The sequence below is a fragment of the Marmota monax genome, unplaced genomic scaffold (assembly GCF_021218885.2).
Source record: "Marmota monax isolate L192 unplaced genomic scaffold, Marmota_monax_Labrador192_F-V1.1 WCK01_AAM20220418_F8-fsc00019, whole genome shotgun sequence".
Taxonomy (NCBI): Eukaryota; Metazoa; Chordata; class Mammalia; order Rodentia; family Sciuridae; genus Marmota; species Marmota monax.
The window spans coordinates 20,219,525-20,244,857 of record NW_026695242.1 but is presented as its reverse complement, the minus strand read 5'-3'; the positions used below and the strand labels follow the sequence as shown (position 1 = coordinate 20,244,857).

The window sequence follows — 25,333 nt, the reverse complement described above, 5'->3', positions numbered from 1 at the left end:
CAGTTTAGCAATGATTTTGAACAATACAGAAATGGCTTCTGCCTTCCTGGAAGAGAATTTCACAAGGAAACAAGCAGTGAAAACTACCCATGATTTCTTGTCCAAGAAAGAAATTTAAAGTGAGTCCTTTTCCGGTGGAAGCTTTGCTCCACCATCAAACCTTATTGCTTACTATTGCTTCCATGATCTTACTAACTTGTCTCCCCTGTTCTCAGACTCTCAGCCTGTGTGAGAGAATTCTTCACTCCATTCTTCCTAGTGGATTGTCTCAGATGTGCCCTTTTTTCTGTGATTATCTTGTATTCTACCAATTCATGTACTTAGAACATATATTGAACCTGTGTTGAACCTTAGCTTCTTCTGGATACAAGTGTGCAAGCACCAGGTCTGAAGCCAAATTTAAGATTATAAATGCCATTAATTTTAGCTTTCCCAAGCACTAGACTGTGGGATGAACTGTTGGAAGTAGTGTTCTTCTTTATAAAATTTTCAGTCCTAATCCTTTGCAGCCAAAGTGAAAATCTGAGGTGAAATCAACTGAATACCACTATAAGCAGAATACCACTATAAGCTATTAATAATAAAATTAGACTCTCTTATAACCTCATTGATTGTTTCTTCTTCTGAGAAGAATCTTTTTAGTTTGAATGCATCCCATTTACTAATTCTTGATTTTATTTCTTACACTTTAGGAGTCTGATTAAGGAAGTCAGGTCCTAAGCCAACATGGTGAAGATTTGGGCCTAGTTTTTCTTCTATAAGGTGCAGGGTCTCTGGTTTAATTCCTAGGATCTTAATCCACTTTGAGTTGAGTTTTGTACCTGGTGAGAGATAGGGGTATAATTTCATTTTCATTCTGATATTTGTTAGCAAAAACTCACTTTTTCATATAGTAATTAAATGTCAAATTAATGAAGTATAATTGAATTAGGTCATTGTTTCAAAATTAGAGAAATTTGTATCTCAAAATCTGCATTATGTCACAAACATAAACACACACTCCAAGAATACTGTCAAGGCAGAACTAGAACCTGAATTTTCCTAATACTCAGATTCTATATTGGCAAAATGAAAATCACTGAGCCAAAATGATTTCCAAACCCCATCCCTATTCTTGGAGGTTGTGATATTCTAATTCCTCATGTTGTATTTTACCGCATGTGTATTTCCAGTTTTCCCAGCACCACTTGTTAAAGAAGCTATCTTTTCACCAGTGCATGTTTTTGGCACCTTTGTCTAGTATTAGATAACTGTATATATGTGGGTTTTGTCTCTGTGTCTTTATTCTGTACTATTGGTCTACATGCTCTATTTTGGTGCCAATACCATGCCATTTTTGTTACTATAGCATTGTAGTATAATTTAAGTTCTGGTATTATGATCCTTCTGTTTCATTCTTGTTTGTGAGGATTTCTTTGACTATTCTGGGTCTCTTATTTTTACAAATCAATGAGGTGAAGAGAAAAACCTACAGAATGGGAGCAAATTTTTACCACATGCACATCAGATAGAGCACTTATCTCTAGCATTTATAAAGAGCCCAAAAAACTTAACATCAAAAATCAAACAACCCAATCAATAAATGGGCTAAGGAAATGAACAGATACTTCTTTGAAGGAAATACAGTATCGATCAACAAATATATGAAAAAATGTTCAACATCTCTAGTAATTAGAGAAATGCAAATCAAAACTACTCTAAGATCCTATGTATCTCATTCCAGTTAGAATGGCAGTTATCAAGAATACAAACACCAATATGTGTTGACAAGGGTTTGGAGGAAAAGGCACACTCATACACTGCTGATGGGTCTATAAACTGGTGCATCCATTATGGAAAGTGGTATGGAGATTTCTCAGAAAACTTGGAATGGAACCACCATTCCACCCAGCCATCCTACTCCTTGATCTATACCCAAAGGACTTAAAAACAGCATACTACAGTGAAGCAGCAAGTTCAACGTTTATAGCAGCACAATTTACAATAGCTAAATTGTGGAAACAACATAGATGCCCTTCAATAGATGAATGGATAAAGAAACTGTGGTATATATACACAATAGAATATTACTCAGCATTAAAAGAGAATAAAATTATGGCATTTGAGGTAAATGGATGGAGTAAGCCAATCCAAAAATAACAAAGGCTGAATGTTTTTTCTTATAAGTGGATGCTGATCCATGATGGGGGAGAGGCATGGGAGGAATAGAGAAACTTTAGATTGGGCAAAGGGGAAGAGGATAAGAGGGAGCATGGAGGTAGAAAAGATGGTGTAATTAAATGGACATCATTACCCTAGGTACTTGTATGATTGAACAAATGCTTTGACTCTACTTGGTGTACAATCTGAGAAGTAAAAAATTGTGCTCCATTTGTGTACAGTGAATCGAAGAATATTCTGCTGTCATGTATAACTGATTAAAACAAATAAAAAATTAGTTTTAGGCCCAAATTACATAATCATTTTATCTGTGTGTCAGTGGAGAAATTGAATCCTTTATTCTATTTCAAAGGAGCATCAATTTGGAATAAACCACCAAAAATGCACCAGAAATAACATCAGTGAAGTATCTTTAATCTAGTTTGTCATCATCATTTTGGTTTTAGTTCTTAAAAGTCCGAATTTATTTCTTAGAATGTCCACTCTGGTGATTATGAGATCATTAGAGTTGTTTGGGAATATTATATAACATCTTAACCACAGTTTATTAATCTTTAAAAGAAATGAATTATTTTTCTCATCAAGATGAAGTAACATGTCCAGATTTATCCTATCTCCTGAAATGATAAAAAAGAGAACAAAACATGAGAGCAATGGTTTTCAAGGCTTTAGACAACAAGCAGTAAAACAGTGATCACTAAGAGACAGGAAAGAAGCATGTAATATCTGTGATTGCCTCTGCCTATTTTGTTGAGAGAGTTTCCAGGGGACAGAACAGGGAGGAAAACGAAAGGGGAGGCTACACACTCCTTGAGTTGAAGAGATGAGTTAAGCATACAGCAAGAACAGGGCAGCTAACTTCTGCACAGACAGAAAACTCCTGAGAGCTGTAGAGGTTCTATACTTGAGTGCTCAGTTGAGTACTGATCAGTGTGTGTGTGTGTGTGTGTGTGTGTGTGTGTGTGTGTGTGTAAAAGACCTACCTGATGCTGGAGAAGAGCTCACCAAACAAGCAAACAAAAACAAAAAACAAACAAACAAACAAAAATATTATATGTAACAGTGCCTGGCATTTGCGTTGGTAGAAAATGGCACCTTTTATAATCAGATTAGAAAAAAATTTAATATATAACATGCTATAAAATACTCTTGCCTCAGTGCTTAGATGAAGACACAGTATTGCTTTGATTATATACATATCTTAAAAGCAAGATCCAAAGGAGTCAAACTGTTTCCAGGTAACTTATCTAGGTACCAAAAGAAAGTTTTAGATATTTATAACAATGAGAACATATCCAATATCTAAAAAAAGAAAAGAGACCAGAATTTATAATATCTAATATACAATAAAAAATTACCAAGAATGAAAAGAAAAAGGTAAAAGATAATTTGGCTTACAACTAGAAGATAATCTATGCCAAACCCAAAACAAAGCAGAAAAAATGGGAGAAAGGGAACAAATAATAGATGGGGCACATGGCAAATTATAGGATGATGAAGGATTTTGACAAATCTTATTAATAATATATCAAAAGTAAATAATGTGAATACTCCCTGTAATGATTAATTTGAATTGTCAACTTGATTGGATTAAGAGATGACAAACATTAAGAAGCTTCTGGGTGTGTCACTGAGGGTATGTCTAGGAATGATTGGCATATGGGATAGTGAATTGAAGTGAAGACCTTCCATAAGCATGAGTAGTACCATCCAATAAGATGGTGGCTTGGATGGAATAAAATCTGGAAGAACAAGGAAGCAGCAGCAGATGCAAGCTCAATTCTCCTTGAACAAGTTCTTGATTCCTGCCCAAATCGCCTGAGGACATCAGACAATGACTCAATTCTCCAGGGAATTTACAGAAGCCTTCAGTTTCAGACTGTTGTTCCCTATTTTTCTGAGGCTTAAGCTTCTCGTACTGCACAGCTACTTTGTCTTCCAACTCTCAAGCCTGCAGACAGCCATTGTGGACTATTAGCTGCTGGTCATGTAAGCCAATCTAATAAATTCCTTTTTTATAACCATACTTCCTATTGATTCTGTTTCTCTAGAGAACCCTAATACATCCCCAACTAGAAGGCAAGAGGGTAGGATTATAGTTTTGTTTTGTTTTGTTTTGCTTAAACCACATACTTTCTTACAAAAATCTCAAAGTATATAAACACAAAAGTATTGAAAGTAAAAAGGTAAAAAACTTGTATGTGTTAACATTAATCCATAGAAACCGGAGTGGTGGCTATATTAACATCAGTCAAAACATATTTTGGAGCAAACAATATTATATTGAATAAGAAAACTCACTTAATCCTGTTAAAGTTATTAATTTATCAAGAGGATTTGATGCTTATATATCCAATTAGAGAGGCTACAAATACATGAAGTAAACACCGATAAAATCACAAGGGGCAATAGACAAACCCACACTTGATGATTTCAATAAACTTTTATTAATAATTTTTTTAAAATATAGACAGACAGTTAGTAATGGATACAAGACTTAAACAACATTAATGACTAATTTAAACTAATAGATGTTTAAATAACTTTAACAAATATATGTTTCTTCTAATTATACCTGAAACATTTACCGAGATGGACAATATTTTGTGCCATAACAAATTCTCTACATATTTGAAAAATTTCAGTTCATTCAAAGTAATTTTCCAACTATAATCAAATTAGATTAGAAATCACTTACTGAAATATCCACTTACAGAAAATAACCAAATACTGGGAAACAAATTAACAAAGTACTAAGGGCTCAGGGGCCAAAAAATCAATGAAAAAGGGAAATTCAAGAGTATTTTGAATTGAAAGACAATGAAAATCCAACATATAAAAATTCTGGATATTACTAAATTAACATTAAAGAAAAAATGTTAAGTTTATAAATACCCATTTTTCCACAGATATATTTTTAATTTTAATTTGTTATATGTGACAGCAAAATGCATTACAATTCATACTACACATATAGAGCACAATTTTTTATATCTCTGGTTGTACACAAAGTAGAGTCACACCATTCATGTCTTCATATGTGTACTTAGAGTAATGATGTCTATCTCATTCAGAACAAAGAGGATCACAGATAAATAATCTTATCTTCCAATTTAAGAAAAAAATTCCTCCAAAGAAAAAACTTGAGATTAGGGTGGAAATCAAAAACACAGAAAAGTGTTAGATAAAATTGAGAAAACAAAAAGATAATTTTGGGCCTTTAAAAATTTATTCTAATTAGTTATACATGACAATAGAATGCACGTTGATACATCATACATAAATGAAGTATAATTTCTCATTCTTCTGGTTGTACATGATGTAGAATCCTACTAGTGCTATAGTCATATATGTATATAGGGTAATAATGTCTGATTCATTCTACTATTAATCCTACCCTCATATCCCCTCCCCTTCCTTCCCTTTACCTAATCTAACATAATTCTATTATTCCCTGGCACCCCCTTACTGTGAATTAGCATCTGCATATCAGAAAAAAAAAAAAACACTTGGCCTTTGAATTTTTAGTATTGGCTTATTTTTATTATCATGATATTCTCCAGTTTCATCCATTTTGGCAAATAACAACATAATTTTATTCTTCCTTATGGCTGGAAAATATTTCATTTTATATATATTCACATTTTCTTTATTCATCATTTGTTGAACAGCACCTAGGTTGGCTCCATAGTTTAGTTATTGTAAGCTGAGCTGCTATAAATATTGATGTGGCTTCATCACTGTAATATGCTGATTTTAAGACCTTCGGGTATAAACCAAGGAGTGGGATAGCTGGGTCACATGGTGGTTCCATTCCAGGTTTTCTGAGGAATTTCCATACAGCTTTCCATAATGGATGCATCAATTTGCATTTCCACCATTTATTTATGAATGTACCTTGTTCTCCACATCCTCGCCAACACTTGTTCTTGCTCATAGTCTTGATAATTGCCATTCTGACTGGGTTGAGATGAAATCTTAGAGGAGTTTTGATTTGTATTTCTCTCATTACTAGTAATATTGAACACTTTTTCATATACTTGTTGATCAATTGTATTTCTTCTTCTGTGAAGTGTCTGTTCAGTTTTTGTTTTGTTTTGGTTTTGGTGTTAAGATTTTTGAGTTCTTTATATATCCTGGAGATTAGTGTGTTATCTGAAATGCATGTGGTAAATATTTTTTTCCCATTCTGTAGGCTTTCCAAGTTATTGTTTCCTTTGCTGAGAAGAAGCTATTTAGTTTGAATTCATCCCATTTATTGATTCTTGATTTTATTTCTTGCATATTAAGACTCTTGTTAAGGAAGTCAGATCTTAGGATGATATGATAAAGATTTGGGCCTATTTTTTTCTTCTATTAGGTGTAGGGTCTCTGTTCTAATGCCTAAGTCTTTGATCTACTTTGATTTGAGTTTCATACAGGGTTAGAGATAGGGGTTTAATTTTATTTTGTTCCATATGGCTTTCCAATTTTCCCAGCACCATTTGTTGAATAGGCTATCTTTTCTCCAGTTTTTAGTGCCTTTGTCTAGTATGAGATAACTATATTCATGTGTGGATTGTTTTATATTCGGTACCATTTATCTACTAGAGAAAGAAGGACAAATCACACTCTAAACATTAGTAGACAAGAAATAATTAAAATCACAGCTGAAAACCAAGGAAAATCAAACAAAAGAAACAATTCAATAAACTTGACACAAGAAAAAGTTGGTTGTTTGAAAAAGTAAATATAATACTGGATTTAAGAGGAAATATCAAAATGGACCAATGGACACATCTGAAATACAGAAGATAATCAGAAACTATTTTGAATTTAGTTTCCACTAAAATAGAAAATATTGAAGACATCAACAAATTTCTACAGACATGACCTCCCAAACCAAATCAGAGGACATACACAATTTAAACAGCTCAATTTCAAGCAATGAAATAGAAGACACCATGAAAAGCCTACTGTTGAGAGCCACAACCAAGTCAAGATGGCACCTGGCATTTTGCCAGAAGGAGTGGTTGAGAAGTAACGCCAGCGAGCCATTAAGATGATGATAATTAAGTTAAGCTGTGTATAATTATTAAGATAATGACTGATTGCTGTAACTGGATGACGCTAAATTGAAACAAGCTGTGTATTCAGTTGTGTATATAAATCTCTGCTGTCCTGCAATAAGGCGGCTCCTGCTACCTCAGGTGCCTGCTACTTTTGAGTTCCCGTTGATTCTCGCGGAGTTTCCATGGAGTTCTAGAGAGTTCCCGTTGGATTCGGGCAATAAAGTAGTTCCTGTTTGAACCTACAAGTGGCTCGTGAGCTCCCGGTTATTTGTGCCCAGCCAGACTGTGTCAGCCTGCCAACCAAGAAAAGCCCAGGACCAGATGGATTCTCAGCTGAGTTCTACAAGACCTTTAAAGAAGAATTAACACCAAAATTCCTCAAAGTATTCCATGAAATATAAAAGGAGAGAACCCTTATAAACTCATTCTATGAGGCTAATATTACCCTGATACCAAAACCACACAAAGACACATTAAAAAAAGAAAAGTTCAGATCACTGTCCCTGATGAAGATAGATGGAAAAATTCTCAACAAAATTCTGGAAAATTTCATAAAAAAAAAAAAAAAAAAAAAACATATTTAAAAGATAGTGTAAAACAATCAAGTAGGTTCATCCTAGGGATGCAAGGTTGATTCAACATAGTGAAATCAATAAACATAATTAATCAAATCAATAGGTTTAAAAACAAGAAAGAAATGACCATTTTAATAGATGTAGAAAAAGCATTTCACAAAATACAGCACCCTTCATGTTCAAAACACTAGAAAATCTAGGGAGAGTAGGAACATAATTCAACATCATGGAATCTACATATGCTAAGCCCAAGGCCAACATCATTCTAAATGGAGAAAAATTAAAACATTCTCTCTAAAAACTGGAAGAAGACAAGGATGCCTTCTTTCACTTCTATGTAACATCATCCTTGAAACTCTAGCCAGAGAAATTAGTCAGGAGAAAGAAATTAAAGGGATACAAATAGGAAAAAAAGAACTCAAACTACCACTATTTGCTGATGACATTATTCCATAATTAGAAGATCCAAAAACTCCACCAGTAAACTTCTAAAATTCATAAATGAATTCAGCAAAGTAGCAGGATATAAAATCAACACCCATAAATCAAACACGTTCCTGTAAATCAGTGATGAATCCACTGAAAGAGAAACTAGACAAACTACCACAGTCACAATAGCCTCAAAATAAATAAATAAGAAAAGAAACACTTGAGAATCAATCAAACAGAAGAGGTGAAAGACCTCTATGATGGAAACTATAGAACACTAAAGAAAGAAATTAAAGATGACCTTAGAAGATGGAAAGATCTCCCATGCTCCTGGATAGGCAGAACTAATATAGTCAAAATGGCCATACTACCAAAAACATGAGGCACTGGGTTTTTCCTCCCAACACCCAGAAAATAAAACAAAACGAAAACACAACTCCATTAGAAAACTACAAAATGCAAATGCAGTTTACTTTAGGAAGAAAAATAAAATTCTCCAGGAGGGTAAGACTCCTGTAGTCTCCCTTAGGAAAGGGATTGTGCCACTCCTGGTAGCACAATCAGAATATATAGATGAGCCTTAATGGAAGAAGAAAACAGCATTTAAACAACTCTCTATATAGTTTAATGCTAGAGATGACTTAAGAACAACTAAGCTCCTTACATTGCAGTTTACACTTCTATTTCTCTGACTAAATTATTTAGGTAAGTACTGCAATATTGATTAGAGTTAATAACCTGGGAAAGTATTTGCCTCTGGCTGGAAAATATATGACATGAAATTTAAGTCCTTGTGGAACCTAAAATTCTTATTAATAATTCTAAAAACCAGAGCAAACCAAAAATGAATTCTAAAAACAGTTATCATCTTATTGGGTAGTGGGTGAATATCTTTAACAATAAGAGAATACACAAACATGCATTTCATAAATGTTTTACCAGACTAAATGAATTTTGAGTTCAGACTTTCAAACATATTTGTAATTATTTGTTGAATTTTTGTTTATAGAACATATTTCTGCTATGATATCTGTGCTTTAATGAACCAAAACACCTCTATTGTTTCATAAAATTCTCTAGAAGGAAAATAAACTTTATGCTACGGCAATAATATATTTCAATGTCACTTATTTCAGGTTTCCAACCCCTAAATTTATACCCAAGTCAGAAATTTCATTTATGTTTGTGTGTATGTATGTGTATGTATTTTCAGAAGGATAATTATAATTTCCTATTTATAGTTTAATTTTATCCTCCTAAAAATTTATTTATATATCAAGCAAAACACATACCTGAATATCTTTCATTCACATTTTTTATATTTAATAACTTCTATTACCATTTTCTGGGCATCATGTACTTTATATGTACCTCAAATAATCTTTACAATCACATTTGTTTATAACAATATATACACTTAGATCAAATACCTATCTTCACCTCTCACTTGTTAGAGGTAGAGGGAAGAGCTCAACTCATTCTTCTCTTGATTTTAAGCACAGTACTCCCTCATTTCCCATATTTCCCCTACATAGAAGACTTCATTGCTTAGAATTAGATTAATAGATGTTTCTCCTAAAAGAACAAAAATCTAAAAATTAAGGAATGTGTTGTATAAATTGAATACACACACACACACCTTACAAGGATAATAGAAAATATCCTATTTTTTAAACTCTTTAAAGTATTGATTTTCTTCCTCCTTTCCTTTTAATTTAAATGTACTCAAATTTATTTGCTTGTACTGCAGTATGCCTTAGGATTTTTTAGTGTTATGTTGTTGCTGCCCTGATACATATTAATTTCACAAGGAAATGGTGTTATCTGACTTGCTTATATATTCTAGGAAAGGGTATCAGGTGAACAACACCTGTTTGGGCAATTCCTTTTTGCAAAACAATTAAAGCAAATAAATTTATCTCACCTTCCAAGATGATTATCTAAAATTTCAGGATGTTGAAAGAGATAATCACAAATGCAATAAATTAATTAATTAAATAAAAATAAAAATAAATTTTAAAAAACATTTTTTTTCGGGTGTTTTGCTCATGATTTCTTACCAACCTTTCTGAGTTGACTAGACTCTTTTTGAGATGATATATTTTGTCTTCGTTTTCTGATGTTCTGACTTCTACTTGGTCTACTCTACTGGTGATACTTTCATTTGATTTTTTAATTTGGTTTATACTTTCCTTCATTTCTAGGATTTCTGTTTGTTTGTTTTATTTTATAACCTCTATATCCCTGTAGAGTCGTTCATTTGCTTTTTGAATTTGTTTGTGTAATTCATTGTCGAAGAAGTATTCTTTCATTGCTTACATTTGCTGTCTAATGATCTCTTTAAGATTCCATTCCATCTGAGTCAGGTATGCATTGAGTTCTTTATTTGACCATTTTTCTGATACATCCAGCATCTCCTGTAAATTTAAGCTGTCCTGCATTGTTTGTGTTCCTTTTCTTCCTTTTTTCAAGGTGCTCATGTTTCTTTCCAGCTCTGTTTGATTGCTGTGTTATTATTTTCTCCTATAAATTTGTTTTGGTTTTGAATAGCTCCGAGATCTTTCCTTTGTGTTGGGAGACAATGTTTAGAGATGTTGGATTTAATTGTGATTTAAAGTAAATTCATTAGTTTCATTAAAGGCCTACAGATTTTGATGGCATATAGAGAATTACAGTTTGAACTTAGGATTTTATGTTAAGGTCGGGAGATGTGATGGTAAGGAGATTAGTGTATCTTAGCTTCTTTGGAGGGTTGCTCAAATGCAGGCATATATTAACAAGAGAATAGACAGGAGTACTTGGGGGTAGCTAAGGGCTTAGGAGGACTATAGACCTTGTAGCAGCATTCACCTATTTGCATTTAGTAAATTACAAGTAATCTGAGTGGTCATGCTTGGGAGGAAAGATAGGGAAAAGGCAAGGAAGAAATAAAAATAAACATAAATTTTTAAAAACATTTTTTTTCTAAAAATATATTTTGTTAGGAAAAGAACCCAGTTTCTATAAATTGATTGTCTGAGCCATGTCTTTTGTCCCAGCATCTCTGAATTAATTCTCAGATTTACAGTGATTATACTTTCACATATAATTTTACTCATTCAGTAAAAATTCCATGAACAATACCCTTGTAAAAATCCATCCATCAGTAAAATAAAGAAATATGATTTTTTCTGTCCTTAATTTTTTTCTAAAAAAACAATTCTCATTTATTGCAAGAAATACCACTGTACTAAAAACAGCACAAAAACAGAGAAAGTATTTCAACAGAATGATTTCATGCAAAAATATTATTTAAAAGTCTAAATAGTAGGAAGTGGATAAAATGTGATGCTACCAATTGTCTTGCATCTGAACGGCAAAATTCAGTATAATAATACCAGACAAAGACTTGATTAGTCCTTGCAAACTCCAACTCTCACATATTGCAAGGAGCCTAGAGACCACCACTGGGGGTCCCAGACTCCCCAGTTTTCTTGGTTTCGTTTTGCTTTACCTGCTTCCATTTTACTTCCCAAGAGACTCCTTCATGTTCTGAGAAATACTTTACAGCTAAGTTGGTTTATCCCTTAAGAAATACTTAAGTGAAAAAAAAAGGTAAGATTTGACAGTTTGGAGTTCCTGTCTCTAAATACTCAACTGCTTCTATGTGCTTCAGCAGAAAGAAATCAGCCAATAAGATGAAATTAAACAGAAGTGATTTTTGACCCTAAATGAGTAGGAAGTCTGCTTCTAGGATTATTTTCACTAAGGACTTGGCTAGGTGTGTGAACTAACATTCTTTCATGTAATATTCCAACAACTTCATAAGGTACATATTATTATTCATCCTGGCTAAATGAAGAAGTTGTAACTCGGTAAACTTAGGTAGACAGTAGTTTACATATTCAAGATAAAAAGTAAGTGTTGAGGCAAAAATGCAAATTTATCTATATGATACAAAACCCCAGAGTTTATTTCCCTATACCCAGCTATTTCCATATGAAATGCTTCTCATTCTGTGCAATATCAATCAGTTAATGTTGTTGTTATTTCTCTGAAGTCAATAAGAAATATCTAAATCCTTAAGTATTGATTCAATAAGTAATATAATCTTTTCTTTATCTAATTGTTTTAATTTCACTAAAGGACACATATTTTGAAAATAATACTTATGATATAAAGAAAAAAGATATACCTTAAATTTACCCTTTATATGTAGGGACTCTATCTTTGAGAAGGCACAAATTAATTAAGATATGGTTTGAAGTCACTGTTTACCTCTCTGGTAAATTGGGTACCTCAGTCACTTAAAAATACAAATAATTTTACAAAGAGCTCCAGTCGGTAGAACAATTACAAAGTTCCCTCTGCTACATATAATTGTTGTTAGATTCTAATGTGTGTCCTTCTTTAAATAGACATCTTACCAATGCAGTACTTTTCACAAGATTTTTAGTTTACAATAGCTTGAGTTCATTTATTTGTTCAATACAACTTAGGGCCTGGCAACCTAATTTGAGGTATGGATCTGATTGCCTTCAACAGCATATCAAACTTCTCTAGCAACATTCTTCAAGTTGAAACAAAAAACAAACAAACCCTTCATGTTCAAATATTATTTCTGTCAGTGTATGCTGATTTTCCCCCAAATACTTATCAAAATAAAAAAAATCACAATCCGTCAGTTAGTTTTTTGATATTTGTATAATTTTATAAATTTGTATAGAAATTAAATGGAAACTAAGAACAATTATTTCAAAATTATCATCATTCTCAAAAAACTTTGATTAAAAATAACAAACTGAGTCTACTTTTCCCCAACACATCACTGCTAAGCATTCTTGTTGATTAAAGAGAGCAAATGAAATTTGTCAATTCTTTATGAAAGGATTGTTTGCTTAGCCTAAACACTTGAGCTTGCTGTGCACCAGCCTCAGTTTTCTAAAATCTACAAACAGTTCAAGGTAAGAGGCTAACAATTCACTTGACATTTGCAGAGTTTTATCCAGAAATCCTCTACTATAATACCAATTAAAATACCATTATTGTCACTATCTAAACATATTGGCAAAATCATCTGGACGTCTACATAGTTGTAATCATAGTCTTGGGGAAAAATATAATCAAACTAGAAATGAAAAGACCTCATGACTGGAAAGACATAATCAGTTTATGTACATATGAATAAATCACTTTAAAATTTAAATTTTGTACAGAATAAAAACTATGTGTCCAATTAGTGCTCTTGTAATAACTAATTCTCATGGAATATGACTATTTTTGTAATACTTAATTCTTATTTGAGCATTTATCTTTTTATAATAAATAATTCTCATTTTAAGTACTTATCTGTTTTTGTCAAGGTACAAATCAATCTAACAGACCATTTTTAGGTACAAATATTTTGTATATGGCACATTGATTGATGCTGTAAATTTCAGATTCCCTGTGTGGTAGAAAAGATAAGGACACCTCATATTGTACCTGTAAATTTATACATAGAAGTTCTAAATCTAGGAAATTTAATGCTATATAAACATAACTGGATGTATCTCTTTAAACTTTCAAACATCAAGTATACTAAAGAAAAAAAGGTAGAATATAGACAATATCAATAGTTTAAAAAGTAGGTTGGTAATTTTATATTCAGTAACCATTAAAAATGTCTTTGTCAAATTATAGTATGCCTAGTGATGGTCAAGATCTTTAGGTCACAGGTAGGTAAATATTCTTACAAAATTATGAAACTCACTATATCATCTTTTATTTAAGTACAGTGTATGCTGTACCTAAACCTGAATTTTTGTTGGGTATTAAGGAAACTCAAGGACAATCAGAACATACACATTTATCCAAAAGTTTCCTTGGAAAAAATATTAAAACTTTAATATTTATTGACTTTGAAGTATGATATTTTGACAGACTTTTTAAATTCTAAGAAGCACAATGTTATAAGTTCAACAGAAGTACAAATCAATAGTAACATCCATGATTGACTTAAAACTCTGAGAAGGAAAATGAGATTGTCTTATAGGTTCAACACAATCAATTTTCCATTCTGAGAAATAAGAATGATAAATAAAGTTTTACAAAGAAATTTAAGACCATCTTGAGAAAAAATAATAATAATCAAGCAGGAAGATACATTCCCAGTTTGAAATCTACAACAAAGCTATAGTAATTAGAACAAGGTGGTATCAGCAGAAGAACAGATTGATCAAATGGAAAAGAATGGAAAGTACAGAAATAAATATTTCTATACTCAGTTAGTAGATTTTGATAAGGGTACAAAACTATTCAATGGAAGGAAATAATTGTTTTTCAATCAATGTTGAAGTGACAAATCAATATCTTCATGCCTCCCCTTAAAAATTGTCACCCTTCCCTCAACATCATATACAAAATTAACATAAAATAATCAGAAAAATATAAATGTAAGAGTTAAGCTATAAACCTTCTAGAAATATAGTGTAAATCTTCATGAAGTTAGATTAGGCAACAGTTACTTACCTATGACACTAAAGGCACAGGCAATAAGAGAAAAACATAAATTAGACTAATTTTAATTCAAAACATGTATGTGTCAAAAGTTGCTAGCAACAGTGAAAAGGCAATACACTGAATGGGAGAAATATTTACAAATTACATGCTTGACAAGGGACTACTATCACAAATATACATAAAACCTTTTCTAATTTAATAATCAAAAGATAAATTATGTAATTAGAAAACACACAAGGGGTTGGGATAGACATTTCTCTGAAGAATTCAATAAGCATGGGAAAGATTTTTAAACTCATTAATCACTAGAAAAATGCAAATAAAACCATGGTGTGATATCGAATCATATCCAATAGGATGACTATAATTTTGAAAAACTGGAAAATATGCACTGGTGAAGACATGGAAGAATTGTAACCTTCCTGCATTGCTAGTAGGTGCCGCAGTCTGGCTGGGCACAAAATCACGAGCCACTCACAGCCTTGTAGATTCAAACAGCAATTCTTTATTCCCGAACTCACACCGGCACTCTACAAACACGTTCTGGGGGAAATCCACTTTCTGGGAAAATCCACACTCTCCACCGGGCTCTGAATCCCAAAATACTCTCTGAATCCGGCGAGAACTCAACGGGAACTCAAGGAGCGGCGTGCCTGAGCCAGCAGGATACGCCCTATTCCCAGCAGGGTACACCTTAAACCTGAAACAGCCCTAAACCCAGAGCGCCCTAAATCCGGATCTGCCCTAAACCCTGATCTACCCTAAACCCGGATCCGCCCTGGTCCTTGAGCAAGGTCACCTTTCATGCAAAGTCACTGCAAAACCTGGGTCCACCATGGAGAGACCTTCCTCTAAGCAACATGGAGTAGGCTGACAAAGAAATTGTGATGTGTCATTCCTACTTGGCAATGGCTCTCAGCAAGTAGGACCATAAAATGTTGTATAAGCTGTGGAAATATTTAGCTGTTCCTCCAAGAATTAAACACAGGATGCCACATGACCCAGAACTTTCATTCTTAAGAATATTTAAAACATGTTCACATGAAAACTTGTATACAAAACTTCAAGCAGCATGATTCATAAAGCCAAAATATAAATGATCAAAATACATCAGTTGAGTAATATATAAAATGTTATATCATATGATGAAATATTACTGAATCTTTAAAAGGAATAAAGTATTGGATATACCACAATATGGATGAACTTTGAGAACATTATGATAACTAAAGGAAGTCTGTTACAAAAGGACACACATGGTATGATTCCATTTATATTAAATGTCCAGAATAGGAAAATTCATAGAGACAGAAAGCAGGCCAGTAGTTTCCAGGTTATGTAGGAGGGGAAATTGGAAGGTGTGAGGAAGCTTTTGAGGATAACATATATTCTGGGATTAGTGTTGATGGTTTTATAAGCATTTTGAATACAATAAACACTTTTTAAATTTTTATTGAGACTATTTATATATCTTTATGGGACATACTATAATTTGATACATGTGTAAAATGTATTATGATTCAATTAGGATAACACCTCTGTCTGCTACAATATTAATCATTGTTATGTATTGGGGATGTTTATGTTCTTCTTTTGTAGTTATTTTGAGATATATCATGGATTGTTGTAACAAACTGAAACTAATCTACCTCTCTGTGTTTGGGGACCCTTTATCTAACTTTTTCCCATTTCCCCTCCCACTCATGACCATTATTCCACTTTATTCTTTTTATGAGATCAACATTTTAGTTTCCACAAATGAGTGAAAGCATGCAGTTCTTTTCTTTTTTCTTTTTTTCTTTTTTTTGGTACTGGGGATTGAACTCAAAGACACTTGACCACTGTGCCACGTCCCCAGCACTATTTTGTATTTTACTTAGAGACAGGATCCGAGTTGCTTAGCATCTTGCTTTTGCTGAGGCTGGCTTTGAACTCACGATCCTCTTCTCTCAGCCTCCAGAGCCACTAGGATTACAGGTATGTGACACTGCACCCCACTCATGCAGAAATTTCTTTGTGTATCTCAATTATATTTTTAAAATTTTATAATAGTGAATTTTATGCTAGGTGAACGTTATCTCAAAAAATTTAAAAATATTTCAAGTACATTTATAGATTGATGTTTATTGCAAAGTGATACCACTGAACTTCCTCTATCATTCCCTATAATCTCATCTCTAACAACCTGAAAATATATCCTTTATTTTATTGCAGCTGTTTGATGTTTCTGATGGTCATGATGATGACTCATGGCTTTTTTTTTTTTTTTTTTTTTTTGGCCTAGAAGTCACTTTTCTTAGCATACTTCCAAGATCTATTTATTCCTTCACATTCCAACCTTATTAGCTAGGATGGTGTCTTTGATCACAGTTTGACTTGTTTAATTCTCCTCCTTACTCCCTTTGTGCTGTCAGTTATAGCTCTTATTATATTAACCTGCAAAAATTGATTTGAGTGTTGCTAATAGGATATCCTTAGTTTCTTGTTGCTGCTTAGCATTGAGCAAAGTGCTTGACACACAGTGGCCACTTCCCAAATATTTGAAATCTCAAAAAAAGAAAGATGAAAAATACCCAGAGCTCAGCTGAACCAGAGAGTGTTGAGATATCAAGTATCAGAATAACAGATTAAGACATCAAGCCAAAATGAAAGAAATAGTCAAGCCTTTGATCATTTCCTAAAATAGTAATGTATACACAAGAAGCTAAAGTGTAGAAAACTGAGTCCCCTCACTGTTCTGGTTTTTCCCATGGAATGGTGTGTCCATAGAGAATCAAGTAGATCAGCACAAATGTGGGGAATTGTCTCACTGTGAAGGAACTCTGGGGGAAAAAAAAGACTGCTGCAGTTTTATGGAGCAGGGTTATGAGGCTGGTGGGGGGTCTGGGAGGCTCTTGTTAAGTTTCTCGACCTAAGTCAGAGTAGAGAAAAGTGTTCTTTAGGTCCCACACCTCTCCCTGTGGGTAGTCTTAGGACACATCTGCTGAAAGTTACTGATTAACAGGCCAGCAAATGGAAGTTCCTAGGCCAGGAATGTGGATATGTATAAGGACATGTCTGGGTAGGGGGTCTGAATCCTTGACAGTAATTCCTTTAAAAGTCTCTAAAATACTGGCTAGTTATCATGCCTTGTAATTGCCTTTGCTGAGGCCTGAAAAATCACTCATAGATTTTTAACCAGAAGTTTGACTCCTCAAAAACAAGGGGAGAGGCAACACACTCATATTTATAGTCATTTGAGAAATACAAACCAAACCACAATGAGTAAAACTCCAGTGTATGTGTATGGGGGGCATGAGGATTTTCTTTATCCATTCATCTGTTGAAAGGCATCTGGGTTGGTTCAATAACTTGGCTATTGTGAATTGCACTGCTATAAACATTAGTATGCGTGTTTTGACTACAGGATGCTGATTTTAGTTCTCTTGGATAAACACCAAGGAGTGGAATAGTTGACTCATATGGTGGTTCCATTCCTGGCCTTTTGACTAATCTCCATTCTACTTCCCAAAATAGTTATATTAATTCATAGTTCCACCAACAATGTATAACTTTATCTTTTCTTGTTTTTTTGCCAGTAATTGTTATTTGTATTCTTGATGATTGCCATTCTAAATGAAGTAAGATGAAATCTCAGTGTACTTTTGATTTTCATTTATCTGATTGCTAAGGAAGTTGAACTTTTTTTTACATATATAGTTATTTGCCATTTGTATTTTTTTCTTTTCAGAAAACTTGGTTTGAATTATCTGTCCCTTTATTGATTGGGTTATTTGTGATTTTGTTTGTTTGTTTGTTTTCAGTTTTTATGGTGTTAAGTAGAGTTCTTTATATATTCTACGTGTTAATTCTCTGTATAAAGAGTAACTAAAAATTGGGTGTAGTGGCACACGTCTGTAAGCCTAGCAGCTTGAGAGGCTAAGGCAGGAGGATCACAGGTTTGAAGCCCGCCTTGGCAATTTATTGAGACTGTAAGTAACCTAGTGAGACACTGTCTCAAAATAAAAAAATAAAAAGAGCTGGGATGTTGCTCAGTGGTTAAGTACCCTTGGGTTCAATCCCCAGTAGCAAAAAAAAAAAAAAAAAAGTAACTAAAAAAGATGTACTCACATTCTGTAGATTCTCATATCAACACTCTTAATCATTCCTGTGCTGTACAGAAGCTTTTTAATTTGATGCCATCCCCCTGAATGATTCTTGCTTATATTTCTTGAGCATTAGGAGTCTTATGAAAAAAATTGAGGTCTGAACATACACGTAGAAATGTTGACCTTATGTTTTATTCTAGCACTTGTATTGTTTCTGGACTTATTCATAATTCTTTCATCTACTTTGAGTTGATTTTTGGGTAGGGAGATAGATAAGGATCTAGCTTCATTTTTCTGCATATATTCACTTTTCACAGCACCATTTGTTAAAAAGGTTATCTTTTCTCCAACATGTATGTAAACACAATGGAGTCTTAACTCAGTCTTTAAGAAAAATAAAATTATATTACTCACTGTTAAATGAATAGAACTAGAAAACTTCATGCTAAGTGAAATAAACCAGACTAAGAACATCAAGAGCCAAATGTTCTCTCTCATTTTCAGAAGGTAGAGAGAAAAAAATAAATTAAAAAGGGCAGGGGATATCATGAAAATAGAGAGTACAGGAAGAGGATAGAAGACAATGTAATGGATAAGGGGAGCCATTTTGAAATGAAATTGATCAAATTATGCTATACACACATATAAATACATCACAACAAATTCTACTTTTGTGTTCAACTATAATAGGCCAACTTAAATAAGTAAGTAAACAAGCAAGGAAAACAAGTAAAGGAAGGAGAACACAGGAAGGGAAAGGGGGAGAGAAAGATGATGTACTGGGAATTGAGAATGGGCAAACTACATTATATACATTTATGATTACATAAAAATGAACCTCGCTATTATTTATAACTATAATGTACTAATAAAAACATCAAAAAACACCACAATGAGCTATCAGGTGGCTATTAAAAATGCAAACAAAACTCTTTTAATGTTACAAAAGCAGTGACCTGAGAGAGAATTCAAGAAGAATATAACTAAGATTTTGAGGAAGGAATTATAGGGATATCAGAAAATCCTTCACAAAAGTACTTGTGAAAAGCATACTTAATTACTGCTAGATGGGAACTGGAAAAGAATAGACAAAAGGTGCCAAAGCAGGGGGGTCTACCATGTGTTCAGGGATAGAAAGAAAAATTCTAAAGTATCTGGTGTATAAAGAGGGAAGTCTCAGGAGACAGTGATGGAAAATATGGAGTTCATGATATAAAATGCCTTTAATATAAAATGGGGAAATCTAATTTTGAAAAAAATAATGTGCCTTTTAAAAATTATTTGAGACCTGATTAAAGTTTCCTTTAAGAAAATAATTCAAACTTCTCTTTCATCATCAAAAATATTGACAAAATTCAACTTAGATCAATTAAATTAGATTACACCATTCCAAATTATTAAGAAAGCTTAAATGTACAAAAAATGTACATTTTTATCCATTTTAATATATTGCAAACAACCTGGAAATTATCTGAATTTAACTCTGTTGCTCCAGAACTAGCACTTTGGCTTGTACAAAACAGGGAATCAATACACGTTTCCTGATTAAACACTATTCCAAAGTTGCTACTGAATGCAGTGTTCACATTCAATAAATGCACTTAACTCAGAAATGAAACCAAATATATTTCACATATTTTTCCTTTCTTATAATCTTCTCAAAGCACCTTAAAAGTTTTCAGGCTTATGGGCAATCAATAAAGAATAATATGCTAGTATATATACAAAATGCTGCTTATATAAAATGTCTTTGTTTTACATTCTGAATAAATGGCATTCAATGAATTTTTATGTCATTATGATGATATCAAATCATTGTGTAACTTTATATCTTGTTTAAAAAACAATTACATTCTGAATTCCTGTAGGCAATCATTGTACTTATTTTGCTTAAGTGTAATCCTGAGTACTAACTGTTAGCAGGATTTAAAGATGAAAAGTTGCTGCTCAAAACTATGCAAAAATAACTGGTTTTCTGCTTTATATTAACATAGTCTCTTGTGTTTTCAGACCTCCTGCCTGATTAGCTGCATTGTAAACCATATGATACTGGGATAGGGGACACCAACAGAGTCAACAAATGAGTCAAATTTGGTTCAAATTTACATCTAGATGAAACCTGCACTCAATATTTTAAAATAGTTCTATTCTGGGAGAAATGGCCTTCCTTCTTGGTTTAAGTATCACTTTATTTTTCCACTTCACTGACATAATTGCAATTATCAACCAATCAAACAAAAAAATCAGATGAACAAAACTATTTGAATAGTTTTTATGTGCAAAAAAAATTGTACTTGGCAAAGAGGATATGACAAACTTTCAGAGATGTCGACCTAAAAGATTTATAGGTTTTACAGTTCTTTTCAAATGAATAGCCATAGCCTTTCCATGAGATTTGGAAAAGAAAATTTGTATTTCTGCAGTGGGTCCTTGATCATTCATTCATTCTTGGTTTGGGTTGGAACATGGGAATTAAAATAATTAACTTTGGCTTTAGGAGATACAATTTATTTTTATTATATATTTTTATTTTATATTTTACTTTTTGCATTGGGAATTGAACCCAGGGGCACCTAACCACTGAGCTATTTCTCCAGCCATTCTTTATATTTTATTTAGAGACAGGTCTTGCTGAGTTGCTTAATGCTTTGCTAAGTTGCTGAGGATGGCTTTAAATTTGTGATCCCTCAGCTTCACACTCCCAAGTCTCTGGAATTACAGGCATGTGTGACCATACCTGGCCTTTAAAAAAAAAAAAAAACAAGGGAGAAAGAAAGAAAAAATAGGAGTGAGAATGAACTAGTGGACTTTGCATCTCTGTGTTTATTTAACCTCAGTGTCTATAGCAGAATACCCATATGGAAGGTATGCATTGGTCATTATTATAATATTATAATATTAATATTATAATATTAGGTAAATCCTAATTATTTGTGTAGTATTTAGCCTGAAGCATTTAGATACCAAGTAGGAGCCTAATACAGCATGTTATTCCCTGAGGAGGGGATCGTAAATACATGTTCCCCTTGCCTTCAATGTGCAAGGACAATTTTATTTGAGTTTCTTATCCCATGCTCAAAGAAGTTGATCTTTAGATGCTTTTGTACAGAACATGGATTAATGGGTGAGAAGGCACAACTCTCTTGGATGGTGGTGGGGTGTAGAAGAATAGCAAAGGAGTATACTTTCAAGGGCTTGCATGTTGCACTATCAGCCTAAAGTCTAGAATTCACATCTTATACATAGCACATACTGCCTCCAGGACCTGACATCACAGGAACATATGACTTTCATGAGTGAAATCTTGAAGCCCCACAATCCACAGATAGCCTAATATGCAGCTTATTTGAAAAGCAAACAAGACATGCACACAGTCCATTACTTAGCTCCCTTAGCAAATTAGAACTGAAATTTGCTAGAAAGAAACAGCTGAAGAAATACACAAGTACAAACAGCATGAAGCAAAGAAGTACTGATTCACAAGGGGAACAGAACACATGGATGTGGCCTTAGTAAAGAAAGGCAGGATTCCTTCCTGGACTAAATTTCAGAACAGAGTTGTTTAGCTGGGGTGATGACATATCCTTGTGGGAAATCCTAATTATTTGTGTAGTATTTAGTCTGAACTCAATAAAAATTAACTATTTTAAAGTAAATATCCCAAGTTTGGATAGCCTGACCCTGATTTGTGGACTAACAGTGACTTTCTAAATTAATTCATTTCTATCTTCTGCATCCTAGAGTCACTTCTGTCAAAGAAAGTACTACATTTATCTATCGTCATCTGTACACCAGATTTCTTACAGCATTTGTAGACATCCATCAAAATATAACATAGAAGAGAAATAATGCTGTTTTACTATAAAATTGTTTCAGATTTTTAAAATTTCATTAGAAACACAGGCTGAAATATTATATTCAAGTTGAAAGGATTTCTTTCTATTTCCAAATTTTTGCCGGGGTGGGTACTGGGATTGAACTTGGGGGCATTTGACCACTGAGCTACATCCCCAGCCCTATTTTGTATTTTATTTAGAGACAGAGTCTCACTGAGTTGTCTAGCACCTGATTGTTGCTGAGGCTGGCATTGAACTGACCATCCTCCTGTCTCAGCCTCCTAAACTGCTGGGATTACAGGTGTGCTTCACATGCCCGGCAGTTTCCAAATTTTGGTTTCAGGTAAATTTCACATTCTGTAATCTTTGTTGAAAATGAAAAAGTCAGTGAAATTACTAAAATCAGCTGCAATTTTATGGTTTGAATGTGATTTGCTTCTAACAAAACTCATATTGATATTTACCTGCCAGGCATCTATCATTATAAGTGCATAATATGGAAAGTTCTCTTTGTCTTCTGTCTTAATTACTTGATATCTATAATCAGGAAGCAGTCTGAATTATTAGGCCAAAACAACATTATGAGGATCCAAAATTATGGAGAACAGGGATGCACAGTTCTCTCTTCTATTTTGAGCATGATATTTTCATCATAAATTTTCAGTGCAAATAATGCCTGTTAAGTGATGACTAGCAAGTATTAACAGAGTTAGTATCAACCATTCGCTTATGCTTGATGTCCCCTAATTGTTACCTTTGAGATCTGCCTTCACTTGGCAGAACCTAGAGCTAAACCTGTACATCATTTTTTTTAATGACCAGCAAATATATGGAATAGTATCTTTCCAGGAACACAGAAATCTCAAAAACTTAAACACTAAAGATTTACATGACACACAACTTTGGTGTACCAGTATATATATATATATATATATATATATATATATATATATATATATCATATGGCCTACTGATCATCTATTTATTTATCTAAGATAGATGATCTATCTATATTAACAAGGACCTGGTTCTTCAGGAAATAAGTAAAGGTCAATGGAACTTGACCTAGATGACCTACAACTTTGTTCTCTGGAAAAATATGATTCTTTAAGTAGAATGATTAACAAAAAAAGAAAATAATAAATATTATGATATTAATAGAATTTTACATGCATTTGCACTAATAATTTGTGACATGCTATCCTTACATACTTCTCAAAAGGATGTAAGGATGTAAGGATAAATATGGCTACTGATTTCATTATTTAAATACCAATTGAATATGTGCCTCCATTTATGCATTTAGAAATCTGTTTCCCTAAGGGGTACAGAATTTCTACCAGAGAGTTTAAATCCCTTGGTGAGGGTGTTTTAAAAAAAAATTTCACATTTAACAGAGCTTAAGTCAGCTAAAAATGATTCACCAGACAGCCCTCAGAACTAAAAGAAGCTCAAAAGAGTTCTACTTCACAAGAAAGAGAAAGGGGAAGATAGAAAAGGGAAGTGATATACAGAAACAGCTTGAGTTGTTACAGCTCGGTGCTTGCCTTGCGTAAATCATCTGATGGAGTGGCAGCTACTGATTGGCTGAAACTCAGCTAATAGTCACCAAAGTATGCTCCTAAGTTTGGCTTTCAGTTTGTTTATATACTTATATAAGGTTGCAGTTCATTATGTAGGGACTCAAGATACAGAGGCAGCCTTAGGCTAAATTCAGTTTGAAGTTATCAAGTTTATGTCATTGTCTGTATAATTACATCATGATGATATGTACTACTTTTCTTTTAAGTCAACTATGGTGGTATATTTGGAATCTGGTCCTCATATGCCCCATTATACAATAGTATAATTATGCTTTCAATTTTGTTGATTATGAATTTGGGCAAAGTATAGAAAGTGTAGTTCATCTGTGCTCCAGAAAGCCTGGGGTATCGCTTAGAGTGACTCAAATGGTTGGAGGTAGTAGGGCTGGCTTGACTGGTGATGTGTCTTGAGCCCATAGTTTGTTTGCTGGCTAGTTTCTTCAGTTCTTCTCCACATATTTACTTTTGTCTGTTTCTGTCTTTAAATATCCATGATGGTTTCTTAACTCACATTGGTGCCTGTCCTGGGATGAGTGGACCAGCTAAGGCTGGTCAGGCAACTTGCTGTCTCCTCTATCTTCCCACATAGCTAGCTTGAAATTCCTCACAGGCTACTGTTAGAGTCTGTAAACAAGTCTGGATGGTGCCTGGCATTTTGCCAGAGGGAGTGGTTTGTGAAGTAATGCCAGAGAGCCATTAAGTGTGGAGATTCCTTATTGGTTGACTGCTGTATCTAGTTTATGTTAATTAAGATAAGCTGTGTGGAATGTATAAATACCTCTGTTGTCCTACAATAAATGGCTTCCACTCCTGCTGTATCAATCTACACAAGTTGCTCTTCACCCCCCGGTTATTTTGCTGCAGCCAGACTGTGGCAGGCTACAATCTTAGAATACTCAGAATTTTTATGTAGAATCTGGCTTCTCTGAGAATGAGCATCCCAAGTGACCAGATAAAAGCTGGAAGAATTCCAATGATTTAAGTCTTGATAGTTTACAGAATATAGAGTTTTGCTTCATTCTATTGGTCAAACATGTCACTAAGTCCCCCCCACCCAAATTGAAGGGGAGGTAAAATAGATTTTATCTTGAAACTTCTGAAATAATATAGATTGTTCTCTTTAACTTTCCA

At 33.5% G+C, this 25,333-nt stretch overlaps 1 long non-coding RNA gene across 1 annotated transcript in view; it reads right to left on the bottom strand.

The window, feature by feature from the left end:
- Nucleotides 1-25,333, bottom strand: part of LOC131424031 (uncharacterized) — a 31,776-nt gene that overhangs the window by 1,299 nt on the left and 5,144 nt on the right. The window contains exon 2 of the long non-coding RNA XR_009226402.1: nucleotides 686-821. This is a non-coding gene — a long non-coding RNA (uncharacterized LOC131424031). The remainder of the gene's footprint in view (nucleotides 1-685; nucleotides 822-25,333) is intronic.